Source organism: Ambystoma mexicanum, chromosome 13, assembly GCF_040938575.1.
Source record: "Ambystoma mexicanum isolate Mex_15411 chromosome 13, UKY_AmexF1_1, whole genome shotgun sequence".
Classification (NCBI taxonomy): Eukaryota; Metazoa; Chordata; class Amphibia; order Caudata; family Ambystomatidae; genus Ambystoma; species Ambystoma mexicanum.
The window spans coordinates 145,491,543-145,505,642 of record NC_090938.1 but is presented as its reverse complement, the minus strand read 5'-3'; the positions used below and the strand labels follow the sequence as shown (position 1 = coordinate 145,505,642).

The following is a 14,100-nucleotide window of genomic DNA, read 5'->3' as shown; positions in this document are numbered from 1 at the left end:
CTGGTAAGCAGGAGGAGGGGAAAAAGTCCAAAGATATGGAGGGTGGGGAATCTGCTAAATCTTCTTCCCAAAAGGGCCACAAAAAGAAAAACAAGGGTAAGACACAAGAGAACTCACAGGGTAGTGGAGGTGCGCCTCCGAAACAGAACTCTGGTTACAATAAGCCTCCCTACGTAAACAGACCCACTGGGGCTTGTTTTTCTTGTGGAGCAACTGACCATGTGAAGGGGGATCCCCGTTGTAAGGTTAGACCTTTGGGGGTCCACTCCGCTAATCTGGCCTTCTCCTCCTACGAGGAAGAAGAGATTACAGGAGCATCCTTCTCCTCGGACTCATTTCCCAGCGGAATAGAGGCCGAGGTAGTTTTAGTGTCCCTGGGTTCCTGGGAGCCTAAAGTCGCAGAGGCGTATGGTAGGATTCCGGATAATACCAAGCACTACTTTAAAGACAGTGTGCTGATCAATGGAGTGGATACTCCAGCTCTTAGGGATAGTGGGTGCAGTCGAACTGTAGTGGATTCTACCTTGGTAGACTCAGAGGAAGTTGCCAGAGCTACTCTGATGCCCACTAAGTTGGCTGACGGCCCCCTCCGTATGTTTCCCGTGATCCCTGTTTATCTAACTTTAAATGGTACAGCAGTCAGGATTCCAGTGAGCATTCAGAGAAACGTCCCGGGAAAGGTCTTATTAGGTAATGATCTCAGAGCTTTAGGGCTCGTAGGAGACACTGCCGAACGACCCTACACACGGTCTCAAGCACGGGCAGCATTGGCCAAGTCCAATACGCCGCCCCAGCCGAAGGGGCAACCCAAGGCGAAAGGAGTCTACAAGTCAAGACGGGGGAAAGAGAATATTCCCCCGAGCTCGCCTACCACTGCGGTGGAGGAAGTTGGTCAATCGCCCGAGCCTGACGAGGAGGTGGCGATGCCTGAAGTATTCGACCCCAACGATCATCCTGAACTAAAAGACTTGTTAGTTGAAGGAGGTCCTGATAGGGACGAATTCAGTAAAGGCCAACGTGAGTGCCCATCTCTGGAAGGCCTAAGGAGACAGGCCTGCTCCCAGCTTGAGGGTGAACCTCCTGGGAAGCATAGGATTTATTGGGAAGGTGGACTCCTGTATAGTGAGCCCACAGAGTCTACAGAAGGAGACCATAGGAGGTTGGTGGTTCCCCTTGCTGTTAGACCCTTCCTCCTGCAGTTGGCGCATGAAGTTCCCCTTGCTGGTCACCTTGATATGAAGAGGACCAAGCAAAGGTTATCCATGCACTTCTACTGGCCCAAGATGGGGGTGCAAGTAGAAAGTCACTGCAGGAGTTGCGCCTCCTGCCAGTTGTCTGGTAAGGTTGGCGCGACAATCCAAGCTCCGTTGGTACCGCTCCCAGTTGTGGGGGTACCATTTGAAAGGGTAGGGATCGACATCGTCGGTCCCCTTGACCCGCAAACATCCTCGGGCAATAGGTTTATCCTGGTGCTGGTCGACCATGCAACCAGGTATCCTGAGGCCATCCCATTGAAAACTGTAACTGCCAAGTCAGTTGCAAAAGCTTTACTCGGCATATTTACTAGGGCTGGCTTCCCTAAAGAAGTTGTGTCAGATCGTGGCAGCAACTTTATGTCGAAGTATATGCAGGCTATGTGGAAAGAATGTGGGGTCACCTACAAGTTCTCTTCTGCATACCACCCCCAGACCAATGGTCTGGTGGAACGTTTCAACAGAACGTTAAAGAGCATGATTGGGGCTCTGGAGGAGCCCCAGAGAAGAAAATGGGATCTTCTTTTACCATGCTTGCTGTTTGCCTACCGAGAGGTACCACAGGAGGGTGTTGGCTTCAGCCCCTTCGAACTTCTGTTCGGTCATCCCGTACGGGGACCCTTAGCCATTGTCAAGGAGGGATGGGAGATGCCCACTCCCCCTGTTACTACCAATGTAGTTGACTATGTGCTAGGGCTCAGAAAACGGATGGTACTTCTGATGGGCTTGGCTAGTGATAAATTGAAGGCAGGGCAAGCGCTGGTGAAACATTGGTACGACCAGAAAGCTTCCCTCATCAACTTTACACCCGGTCAGCAAGTCCGGATCATGAATCCAATAAGGCCTCGCGCTTTACAGGACAAATGGTCAGGCCCTTACACAGTGGTGGAGCCCCTGGGTGAGGTGAACTATTTAGTGGACCTTGGAAGGCCTGGACAGGCTCCAAAAGTGTTTCACGTGAATAGGCTGAAGGCTTTCGTCCCAAGAGTCGAAATCGCAGCACTGCTACTGGCGTCAGACGTTGAGGAAGAGGAGTCTGAACCTCTCCCCGACCTGTTCCAGAGCGGTCCTTCAGATAGCTCCGTTGAGGGTGTCCGAGTGGCCCCTCACCTGACTTCTGATCAGCAGGCTGAGGTGAAAAGTTTGCTTAGGCAGTTTTCCCCCCTGTTTTCACAGTCCCCTGGTTTGACACCTTGGTGCAAACATAACATTGACACAGGAGACAGTGTACCTACCAAAAGTAGGGGATACAGGATGTCAGATAAAGTACGGTCTTATATTAAGACCGAGGTCAACAAAATGTTAGACCTTGGGGTGATTGAACCCTCTAGTAGTCCTTGGTCCAGTCCTGTGGTTCTGGTTCCAAAGGCAGGCACTTCTGAATTGAGGTTCTGCGTGGATTACAGGGCTCTGAATGCTGTCACCAAGACAGATGCACACCCCTTGCCTCGAACAGATGAGCTGGTGGATACTTTGGGTGCCTCCAAGTACCTCAGCACGTTTGACCTCACTGCTGGCTATTGGCAAATAGCTTTAGCAGAACATGCAAGGGAGAAGACAGCATTTTCGACGCCAGACGGCCTTTACCAATTCCGGGTAATGCCGTTCGGGTTGAAGAATGCACCTGCCACTTTCCAGAGGCTTGTGAATCATGTGTTGAATGGGTTGGACGAATTCTGTCTTGCATATCTGGACGATATAGCAGTTTTCAGTGCCACCTGGGAAGACCATGTGAAACACCTCGGGATTGTGCTCCAGGCTCTTCAGAAAGCCCACTTGACCATAAAGGCTAGTAAGTGCCAGATTGGACAAGGCTCAGTGGTTTACCTTGGACATGAAGTAGGTGGAGGGAGTATACAGCCTCTACCCAGTAAAGTACAAGCAGTACAAGACTGGCCTACCCCCACTACGCAAACCCAAGTGAGAGCCTTTTTAGGACTCTCGGGGTATTACCGCAATTTTGTGGCAGACTATGGCACCATAGCTGCTCCTCTGACTGCCCTCACAACTCCGAAGAAACCCAAGAAGGTAACTTGGACCGACGAGTGTGAGAAGGCCTTCAATGGCTTAAAAGACTCCTTGTGCCAGGCCCCTGTGCTTAGGGCCCCTGATTATCAAAGACCTTTTATCGTGCAGACGGATGCCTCTGACACTGGGATAGGAGCTGTACTATCACAAGTAGATGAGAAGGGTAAGGAACACCCTATCGGTTTTATTAGTCGCCAGCTTAAGGACAGAGAGCTCAGGTGGTCCACGGTAGAGAAAGAATGTTTCTCTGTTGTGTGGGCCCTAAGGAAGCTGAGGCCCTACCTCTATGGGACCCACTTCACTCTGCAGACTGACCATAAACCGTTAAAGTGGCTAATGAACATGAAGGGGGAGAATCCAAAGTTGCTTAGGTGGTCCATAAGTCTTCAAGGCTTCGACTTCACTATTGAGCATAGACCAGGTGTCCAACATAGCAACGCTGATGGGTTGTCCAGAATGTTTAACCGACCTGAACAAGAAACTCATCCAGGGGTGGATTAGTTCCCCCTGTCCATAGTCTGGGAGGGGCGAGTGTTAGGAAAGATTTCGTAATTGTAGGGAATTTTCCTTCCATGTGGCAACCCCTAAACTTTTTGCTATTGTTTTTAACCTTGTTCTTGACTTTGCCAGAGAAGTACAGCCTTCTGCCGCACTTCTCTGGGCTTTCGCTCTTTTCTTATGGGGAAACTGACATGCCCTTAAGACAGTCAGTACCGGGGAACGCTGTTTCCCGTAGTTTCTTTTATCGTGTTGCGGCTTTAGTGCAACATGACACAAGAGGGCACTGTAAGCTAAGTTACAGCTCTCTTGGGTCTCTAGCCTTCTACAGGCCCTAGATACTCTTTTAGGATGGTATTTGATCAGTGCAAGTCATTCAGGGACTGGAATGGTGGCAGCGATCGTTTTGTTTATTTTGAGCTCCTTTTGGCGTTCTGAGCACGTTTTTGCACTGAACCCAAAATGGTGGCCTGGCTCCCAAAATGGCCAGGCCGCGAGGCTCCTTTGTCCTGTCCACTGTCCGTCTTGCTCCCTTCACCTTCCCCAGGTCCGGCGACCCGGGGCCTTCCTTATTTGGGCATGTACTTTCCCGCGAAACGTGGTTGCTTTCGCGGGCTTCTACATGTCGTTTGGGTGCCTCCAGGGTGTGGGCTGGGATGTCTGGTCCCAATACACATCCTGGGTGCCAGAGAGTCTAGGGTGGTGTGAATGCCTGGGACCACCGTGGTCCGTGATTGGTCCACGTATGGTATGTGTTTTGATGAGCGGATCTCCCATTGGCTCCCCTCCGTTTTGGCGCGAAGGGAACCGTGGATAAGAGGGGGCTGGAAACACAACTACCATGTCGATCTCCTGAGTTCTCACGAACGAAGGAATACAGGAGCCAAGTATCCTGCAACTACGAGGCTGGACCGAGGAATCGCTGGTGACTCGCTGAAGGAATCCTCCTTTGCACTGCTGTCGTCCGGAGAGCCCCTGTCCTCCTTTGATCGAACCAGAAGGCCTGTACTGGTGCTTCGACCTTTGGAATAGCAGGAACAGCTATTCCCGGCATCTTCAACCATCTCCTGCCAAGTAAGCCTTCGGAAGCGTCTCTGGGCCATCCAGTTGACTGACCAGCTTACCAAGGAGTTTGGCTCTGCAACCGCCGCCAGGTTGTGTTGTATTGCGAGTCCTTGTCACTCTCCCACGCTTCGTACGCTTGGCGTCCCCAGGTCTGAAGGGAGGAGTGTACATTTGGCTCGAATACACACGGCCGCTCCGTTGTCCTGTGCGGCAACAAAACTGTGCCGGTTTCGTCGATTGGGACGTCTTTTTGCTCTACACGACTACAAAGCGTTCCCTGCTCTTCTGAACCTGCCAGCTGCTGAAACTATCGTGGAGAAGCCTGGGTCTGCTTGCTTCGGGGACCGGTGAGTAGTATATCTAGGATCTGGTCGCCCTCCTGCAGTATCCCATTGCTTTTCCCTGCTGTGTAAAAACAGCACCCTTTTGCCGCGCTCGCGCTCTGCTTCTGCCCGCTGTGGAGGCTGCGCTTGAGTTGCGGAACCTGTTCTTCTTCTGCTGTGCACTAACCCGAACTGCCTGACTTCCTCCGAAGAGCTTCCCCTTTTGCCCGTTGGCACCGGCGTGGCAGGTACTTTGAGCACAAGGCTCCACTCTTCGCAGGGCTCGGACTTCCATCTAGTTAGGTGCCTCTGAAGGCGAACTGAGTCTAAAGCATTATCGCACTGCCTGTTTTCCTTCCCTGGCAGGTGGACTACATATTTCGTGCTTTAAACACTTGCGACTGTGTATTTGTATATATATTGGGTTGATATGGTATGTGTTGGTTTAATATTGTGATATTGTGATTTTCTCGCTACGGTCATTATTTTAAAGGCCTTAAAATAAATGTGTATCTATTTTTGATATAACAACTGTTTGGAGTAGTTTGTCAGCGCTCTTGCTTTGTGTGCTCACTGCGGGCTTTCAGTCACCCTCACCCCTCTTGAGACCTAGTCTTGACCACCGCGATCGCTACCTTGATTGGTCTGGCTTGTCCAGAGGTTACCCTGTTCCAAGTAATTAGGTTGGCCTTCTGAACTTCTGCGCCACCAGGACAGAGTTCAGAAATCCGTCTTAACAGCTACTGCCTAGTATTGCAGAGATATGTTTGGGGGTCTCATTAAAGTAATATTAGGGGGTGATACTGGCCAGTATTGCAGAGATATGTTTGGGGGTCTCAGTAAAGGAATATTAGGGGGTGCTACTGCCTAGTATTGCAGAGATGTGTTTGAGGGTCTCAGTAAAGGAATATTAGGGGCGCTGCTGGCCAGTATTGCGGAGCTGTGTTTGGGGGTCTCAATACTGGAATAGCAAGAAGTGCTGCTGGTTAGGAGTGAGGTTCACTGGCAGAGCTGTGTTTGGGGGTCTCGGTACTGGAATAGCAGGGGGTGTTACTGGCCAGTATTGCAGAGATGTGTTTGGGGGTCTCAGTAATGGAATATTAGGGGGGTACTACTGGCCAGTGGCAGAGCTGTGTTGGACCCCTCTCTACTGCAACAGGAATATCAGGGGTCAGCATTGAGGGGCATAAGCGGGTCTCCGCTGCCCCGTCTACCAGGGACGATTGAAGGGCAATATTCCAGTGCCTTGCAGAGCCCTGTGGGGGTCCCAGCACTGGGGTGGCAGAGCTCTGCAGGCCAGAACTGAGGTGCTCTGGAAGAGCCGGGTTTGGGGGTCCCTCTGCGGGAATAGCCGGGGAGTTACAGGTCAGCCTGCGGGTGCATTACATTGCTTTGTGGCCCTCTCAGTACTGGACTGAATGGGGCTACTTCAGGCAAGGGGTTGGGGTGCAGGGTATCAGGACAGTGATACACAGCTGGGGTGCGGCTGGTCTCTCTGGGGTACACGAGTTCTGCAGGCGTCCAGTTACTGGCATAGCAGGGTTACTCCAGGTCAGGATTGGGGTGCAATGTCACAGGTGCGTTTAGGGGGTCCGTTCTGAAATGGCAGTAGTGCAGAGGTCAGGTTGGAGGTACATTGGAAGAAGTCGGTGTGAAGGTCAGCCGGGGGTCGGGGCGGGTGCATTGCAGAGCTGGGTAGGGGTGCCGGGGCAGGGGCGTATTCAGGGAATCCATTTTAAAAATACCAGCTGTGGAACGGCCAGGGTGGGGGTGCCTTAGCTGAACACCGCCTGGGTTCCCGTTCAGGAATCATTGGGGGTGCTGAATTCAGTCTGGACAGCTATGTGCAGGTCAGTACTGGAATCGGGGTGAGAGGAGAGGGGTGGGCTTTGGGGGCTTCTGTCGGCTTCCCAGGACGAGACTATGCGGGGTACTGCGATTCAATATTGGGGTGCATTGGCGGAGCCGCATGTACATAGCATCTGCACTGCACCCCATGCCCCTAGGCCTGGTCCTTTGCAGGACGATGGGGTTGAGAGTCCGCTGAACAGAAGAGAGGTAGCCCCCCTTCCCCAACCTCTCCCCCGCACACAAACACGCACCACGCGCCGAAGATGTTTTTAATGTAATGCCATTTTCAGCACTACACAGGGGGGGGGGGTGTATTTCTGCATATGTGCTTGTGATGCCGAGCGCTCGGTGGGGCGTGGGGGGACGGTGCATGAAGCTGTGTGCACCGAGTATTGCCTTGTTGTCATGGAGACCAGCAGAAGGAGGTGGGCGGCTGGAGGGGAGTGGGGGGGGGGGGGTGACAGATGAGAGGGGGTGTTTGCCTGCAGTCCTCGCGGTGTTGCTGTATTCCGAAGCTCAGACACGGAGGCAGTGGGGAGCCCCCGCTTCTGCACACCCCCCTGCACGCACACAGGAGGGGGTCTGTGCTTCAGGGAGCACCCATACGAGCCCCCCGCCCAGCACAAATAGGAGGGGGTTGTGCCCAAGGCTGGGCTGCCAAGGGCACCTGAGGGGCACCTATAGGTAAGGGGGAACGGGTGGGTGGGGGGTAAGGTTTCCTCATCGGCTGGAGGGATGCGGGATGGTGGGGTACCGGCTGCCTTCCAGGGTGGCCTGTGCGCGCCTCCTCTGCCTCAGTTAACCTCCCTGGAGACATGCTGTTTGCAGCTGTCTCTGAGATGACAGCGTGGGTCTCTTCTGCATGAGTGGGCGTTCCCAGCTCTGTTACGGGGCCACCTGTCTCGGGGGCGACGGTGTGTGTGTTTCTCTGTGTACTCCAGCTGGTCTCGGGTGAACTGTCCTTGCCACATGTCTCTTTCTGCATCAGCGTGTCTATGGTGAGAGGTGAAGTTCCCAGGCAGCGGGCTCTGCTGTCTCCATTTCCCCCTGAGACACGCGGTTCTTGGGTGTTTCTGTTCCTCACCCGGCATGTCTCTCGGTGATGCCAAAGAGTGCAACCCGGCTGTCTCAGAGTCATTGCTTTGGAGAGATTTCGTTTCCTGGAGTCTGATCCTGGCAGTCTGTCTCCGCGTCACTGGGGTTCCGAGGGGTATAGTTCTCAGCCGTCTCTGTAGGTGGCAGTGCGACTGTCTATGAGATAGTGGGTCTCTGAGTATAGTTCTCAGCTGTCTCTGTAGTGGGCAGTCGGACTGTCTGAGATAGTGGGTCTCTGAGGGGGTACTTCTCGGCTGTCTCTGTTGTGGGCCTGTCTGAGATAGTTGGTATTCAAGGGGTACATTTCTCAGCTGTCTCTGAAGGGGGCAGTGCGGCTGTCTGTGATAGTGGGTCTCTGAGAGGTATAGTTCTCGGCTGTCTCGGTAGTGGGCAGTGGGACTGTCAATGAGATAGTGGATCTCTGAGGGTTGTAGTCCTCTGCAGTCTCTGGAGGTGGTAGCGGGAGTGTCTCTGACATAGTGGGTCTCTGAGGTGTACATTTCCAGCTGTCTCTGAAGGTGGCAGTGGGACTGTCTGAGATAGTGGGTGTCTGAGGAGTATAGTATTCAGCTGTCTCTGGAGGTGGCAGTGCGACTGTCTATGAGATAGTGGGTCTCTGAGGGGTATAGTTCTCAGCTGTCTCTGAAGGTGGTTGTGGGACTGTCTCTGAGATAGTGGGTCTCTAAAGGGGTATCGTTCTCATCTGTCTCTGAAGGTGGTAGTGGCACGGTCTCTGAGATAGTGGGTCTCTGAGGGATATAGTTCTCAGCTGTCTCTGGAGGTGGCAGTGGGACTGTCTCTGAGATAGTCGGTCTTTGAGGGGTATAGTCCACGGCTGTCTCGGTAGTGGGCAGTGGGACTGTCTATGAGATAGTGGGTCTCTGAGGGGTATAGTTCTCGGCTGTCTCGGTAGTGGGCAGTGGGACTGTCTATGAGATAGTGGGTCTCTGAGGGGTATAGTTCTCGGCTGTCTCGGTAGTGGGCAGTGGGACTGTCTATGAGATAGTGGGTCTCTGAGGGATATATTACTCGGCTGTCTCTGAAGGTGGTTGTGGGACTGTCTCTGAGATAGTGGGTCTCTAAAGGGGTATCGTTCTCAGCTGTCTCTGAAGGTGGTAGTGGCACGGTCTCTGAGATAGTGGGTCTCTGAGGGATATAGTTCTCAGCTGTCTCTGGAGGTGGCATTGGGACTGTGTGAGATAGTGGGTGTCTGAGGAGTATAGTATTCAGCTGTCTCTGAAGGTTGCAGTGGGAGTGCCTATGATATAGTAGGTTTCTGTGGGGTATAGTTCTCGGATGTCTCTGAAGGTGTTAGTGGGACTGTCTATGAGATAATAGGTCTCTGGGAGGTATAGTCCTCGGCTGTCTCTGAAGGTGGCAGTGGGACTGTTTGAATGTGGATGTTTTACATGTGTGAAAAGTTTAATGTAACTATGACACACAGTAAATAAAAAAAATATAAACATTCTTCCCTTAGCACACAAGTCTACTGCCTCAACAGATTCCAGGTAATCTTAGCATCAGTTCCTGTTACAGAGACACAATTTGATCTTCTAATATAATAGTACTATTCTCTCCACTTCCATCTTCCATATCCTAATTCTATATTCAATTCCATCTAAAATGGCTGTTTACCAAATACGTCTAGTCTCCCTACAATCGCCTGCCAAATCTTGTATAACGCTATGTCAAGCACCACACTTTCTCCATTACATATCTTTGCCAAAAAGCAGTTTTTTGCAGTCAAGATCAAGAACGAAATGATCCCGATAACCCATAGACGTCGGCCCTAAGGATTTACAGTAACGGGAGTTTTGGCCTTAGTAGATTTCATCGAGGGAGAATTGGTTGAATTTCTTTTGCTGCACTTTACCGCAAATGTTTGTGGGGGGTGGGTTATGAGAATAATAAAGATAAGGGGGATTTTGTGGTTGGCGAGCTGTGGGAGGTCTCTCTCGCATGCATTTGTAGTAAAATGGCCTTAAAGAAAAAACAAAATTCGACCAATTCTCTCTCGATAAAATAAATTTGATGAAATCACAAAGAATTAGGATTTACATGTAGTCATGACGTTTCTAATTGTTTCCACAAGATGTTTACATTTACATAACCTACAACTTCTTTATGTTTTTATTTTTTTAATTTTAATTTTATTTTATACAGTTTATTACAAACTTTTAAAATATATTGCTTTTAAGATCATGGTTCTCAACAGCTCAATCTATGAGTTATTTAAACTCAAAATCATTAATTGCTACAATTAAAACACAAAATCCTCCACAACAGCAAGGGCATGAGTCTCAGGAGTCTTCTTGCAATGGGCTCTTAGATGTTTCCTTCTTTATGCTGTTTCACATCATATATCATTGGAAGTTAACCTCGTTCCCAGTTCTAGGGAGAATGTTAGTGCAAAGGTTCGTTTTTTATCACTTCCTTCATTCATCACATTCCACCATACGTCCCCATTTAAGTGCGGTCTTTTGGCGTTTTCGCTGCCCATGTATTTGGTTCTGATGTCGCTGAGCTCCTTGCAGAACAACTCTAGAGGTTTCAGAGTTTCTTTATGCGCCTCACAAAACCGACATTGAGAATTTTCCTCAGAGTTACTATTTCGCAAATTAAGGACCTCTTTTGTTCGAAGTAGGTTTAAACGTAGTTTCAAGAAGGATTTTCTCTTCTTGTCGCACGGAAACATTTGTAGATACTTAGGGAGTGAGTTTGTGTTGCTCTTTGATCAGATGTTTCACACCAGTCTGTCATGATTCCTGCCCCTCATGTCCCCAGCCCTCCAAGATGTCAGGCTGGAGCCAGGCCACGATCCCCTACATGGCCCTCAAGGGCCTCTCCATCCCTCCAAAGACCCACTTGGAGTCAGACTTGGCGCCTTTGGCACCAGACTCACTCACTCCCATAGGATAACATTGGGGATTGGACTTGTAGTGCATTGATGGGGACAAGATGGATGCCCCCACATATTTCGGTTCCCAGAACTGCATGTGCAGTCTAGTCTTTTGGGTGTGGTCAGCCCAGAGACACCTGGGATACCCAGAGACTATTTAAGCCACGCCCAGGCTGAGAAACATGCTTTGTGTTTTCTGCACCTGGAGCGTGAAACTCAGTGTTCGGATCGGTCTCCAGTAGGCCTGCATCTTTCTTCTGCGCTCAGCTCCTGCAAGAACAAGAACACCGTTAGGAACAGCCCTACCTTGCGGCGCTTCTGCCCATCATTCATCGCTCCTTCTGTTCTGCGGGCATCTTCGGCGGTGTCATTCCCATTCCGGCACGCCGCTTCCTAAGGAAAAGGGAACAGAATAGAAAAAAGGCATTAGTAAGCATTCAGCAAATCTTCGCTTATTTTTAAACACTGTACGAGCTTCAAACGCTTACCTGAATCTCAGCTGCTCTGGGGGAACTCTGTCTCCGGAACTTCTCATCCATCTGCAAGAGGGAAAAGACACTCCAGGTTAGCGTGGAAACATCTAGAGGCGCCGCAGTCCGTGCTTACCGCATTTCTTCTTCATAACCGGCATCTATGCTGAAAACGTTGCGGCACCTAAAAGACACAGAAAAAGAACTCAGTTCAATACAAATACGAAAGGGTCGCATCGCGCATCGCGCTCTCACTCGCCTTCAGCGCTACTCATCTCAGCAGCACGTCGCCATCCCCAGACGCCGGCCATCATCTAAGGAAGGAAAGGAACGAAGTTGGAGAACTGTTCAAAAGACTCATTATACTTACCTGTCGGACTCTTGCGAGTGATGTAACTAGGCAGCAACGAGCCTGCATCAATCAATGCGCCCCTGCGCTGAAAGCAGGACGGAGAGCACACTTTCCAAGAAAACAAGGCCGAATCTCCAGTCGAGTAGACTCCAGGGAAGGGTTCGAGGTCGTAAGAGGTCAGAACAGGCTGAGTGACGTCCCCGTGGATACCAGGTGAGCGTTACACAGTCTTGGTCCCACAGTCTTTTTATACAGTGTTCGAGTTGATTAACACGGTTTCTTTATTCGTGTTTAGTTGGTCCAGGAGTGTCTCACAAATTTGCTTCCATTTATCGAAGACAGACTCACTTGCTTCCTTTGCAGGTACACTGAAGATTTTATACTGCAGAAGGCCGTACGCCCCAATTACTTTCCTGTAAATGGAGAGCATATTCCACAACACCCTTGCATTAATCGAGGTTAAGCCTAGCTCATATCTAATGCAGGCCGTCGGGGTACCTCTCGGCAATTGTAGAGTTCTCCTCCAAAATAGGTTTTCACATGCAGACCATGTTGAATAAGGGTACCCCAACATTGTTTCACAACCAAATATTACGGTGGGTATAACCTTTGCTCTGTAGAATTCCATCACTGGCTTCAGTGAGAATGTTCCAAGCTTTTTATTTGTTATAGCTCCTTGCACGGCCAAAAGTTTGCATTTGCTTTTGATTCTCTTAACCATTGGGTCATCTGTTGCATGGGAATTGATTAGTGCACCCAATTATTGTGCCTGATTCGTACACTTCACTGGTTCTCGTCCAATCTTCCATATGAATTTATTCCCAGTCTTTCTTTTTATTCCCTTTAAATTTTGCAGAACTAGGATCTCCGTTTTTTGAGCATTTATCGCCAGACCATTTTCTTCTGTATATTGTCTCAATGCAGAGAGCTTCCGCTGTAGGCCGATCAGTGTTAGGTCTAGCAACACTATATCGTCGGTGTACAACATATAGCTCCGTGGATTCCCATTGATCTTTGGCGGAAATGCTCTCCAGGCAGGCAGGTCCATACGGGACCTGCTATCGCCAATCCTGGGCGCTCATTTAGTCTAATAAGCAAAACAAATATTGTCAAGGAAGGGGCCAGTGTTAATTCCAGATGTTTCTGTGTACGCACATAAACTGCGACATACCCTATGTCATCCTTTAAGGTTTTATTGTTTTTTATAACGCACCTGAGTTCGATTTCTAAACGCGGATCTGGGATTCAAACCTCTGTTGCTCTGCGTGGCATTGCTTCCAAGACCAGCGCGTTGCCTCTGTGCTATTCTGTAATTACTATGCCAATTCCACTCTATGAATTTTTTTATAAATTATTTTTTCAGATGGTCGTAATCCAACTTCCATACTGGTTCCCATCCAATAGTCCAGAACAATTCCAAGTTCAGATGTTTAAACCCGGCCAATGCATGGCCCTCTCTTACTAAGCAATTCCAGTAGCGGACACACTGTTTTTTTTTTTTATTGCGTATACGATTTCATCAAGACACGTCCTGCTAATGAGCCAACCCTAGCTCCAACTTTATGGCCTCGATGGGCGCACACTGGGGCAGTCATAGAATACGGCACTGGATTATCCTTTCAATAGTTCTTAACCATGCCGTATTGGCAATGCACGTCGCACCCAGACCGTTTATTGTGGCAGGCGCAGGATATATCCTGCCGTTTGCTCAGCAAATTTCTTCAGTACGGCCATCAAAGCCAGGGCCCTATTCTCTTTACCTGCAATCGTCATTGTTTTTCCTGGTCAACCGTCAATCCAAGAAATGTATAAAGATCTACTTGCATAATTAGACCCTCTGAAGTTTCCAACGGACACGGGCTCCTTTTGATGTACTTCGCCGTGTCGTAGTTGATAACAAGGCCATTCATTTTAGCGTAATTGGTCAGGGCGTTTGTCCTATAATAGGCCAAATGTTATGTCTTGTAGTACCTTGTATTTATTCTAGTACCATATTTTAGGTTTTATATTACGTTATTAGCTATACTGTATTTGAAGCCATCGCGATATATGACGTCATGTGTAATGTTACAGCGTATTCCGTTTTATCTTAAATTATCAGTGTTACGTTCCTATTGCCCAAAGCTTCTCTTCTAATGGCAAATTAATTTCTGCATTTATGCTTGCACCTCTTACAACAGTAATCTTAGAAATAATTAACAAATAAGCACATTAGTACGAATGACACAAAAACTCAAGATCGTGAATTAAGTTGGTTAATTAAACA

General features: G+C 49.6%; 1 protein-coding gene across 4 annotated transcripts in view; it reads left to right on the top strand.

Moving 5' to 3' along the window:
- The window catches only part of PACSIN1 (protein kinase C and casein kinase substrate in neurons 1), a 363,469-nt gene that overhangs the window by 86,071 nt on the left and 263,298 nt on the right, over positions 1 to 14,100 (top strand). For 2 of the 4 annotated variants that reach the window (XM_069633504.1, XM_069633505.1), the window contains exon 1: positions 7,497 to 7,702. The exons of the other annotated variants lie outside the window; for them this stretch is intronic. The gene's annotated coding sequence lies outside the window, so the exon portion shown is untranslated. Of the gene's footprint in view, positions 1 to 7,496; positions 7,703 to 14,100 lie in introns of those variants that run through there. 4 annotated transcript variants of the gene reach the window in all.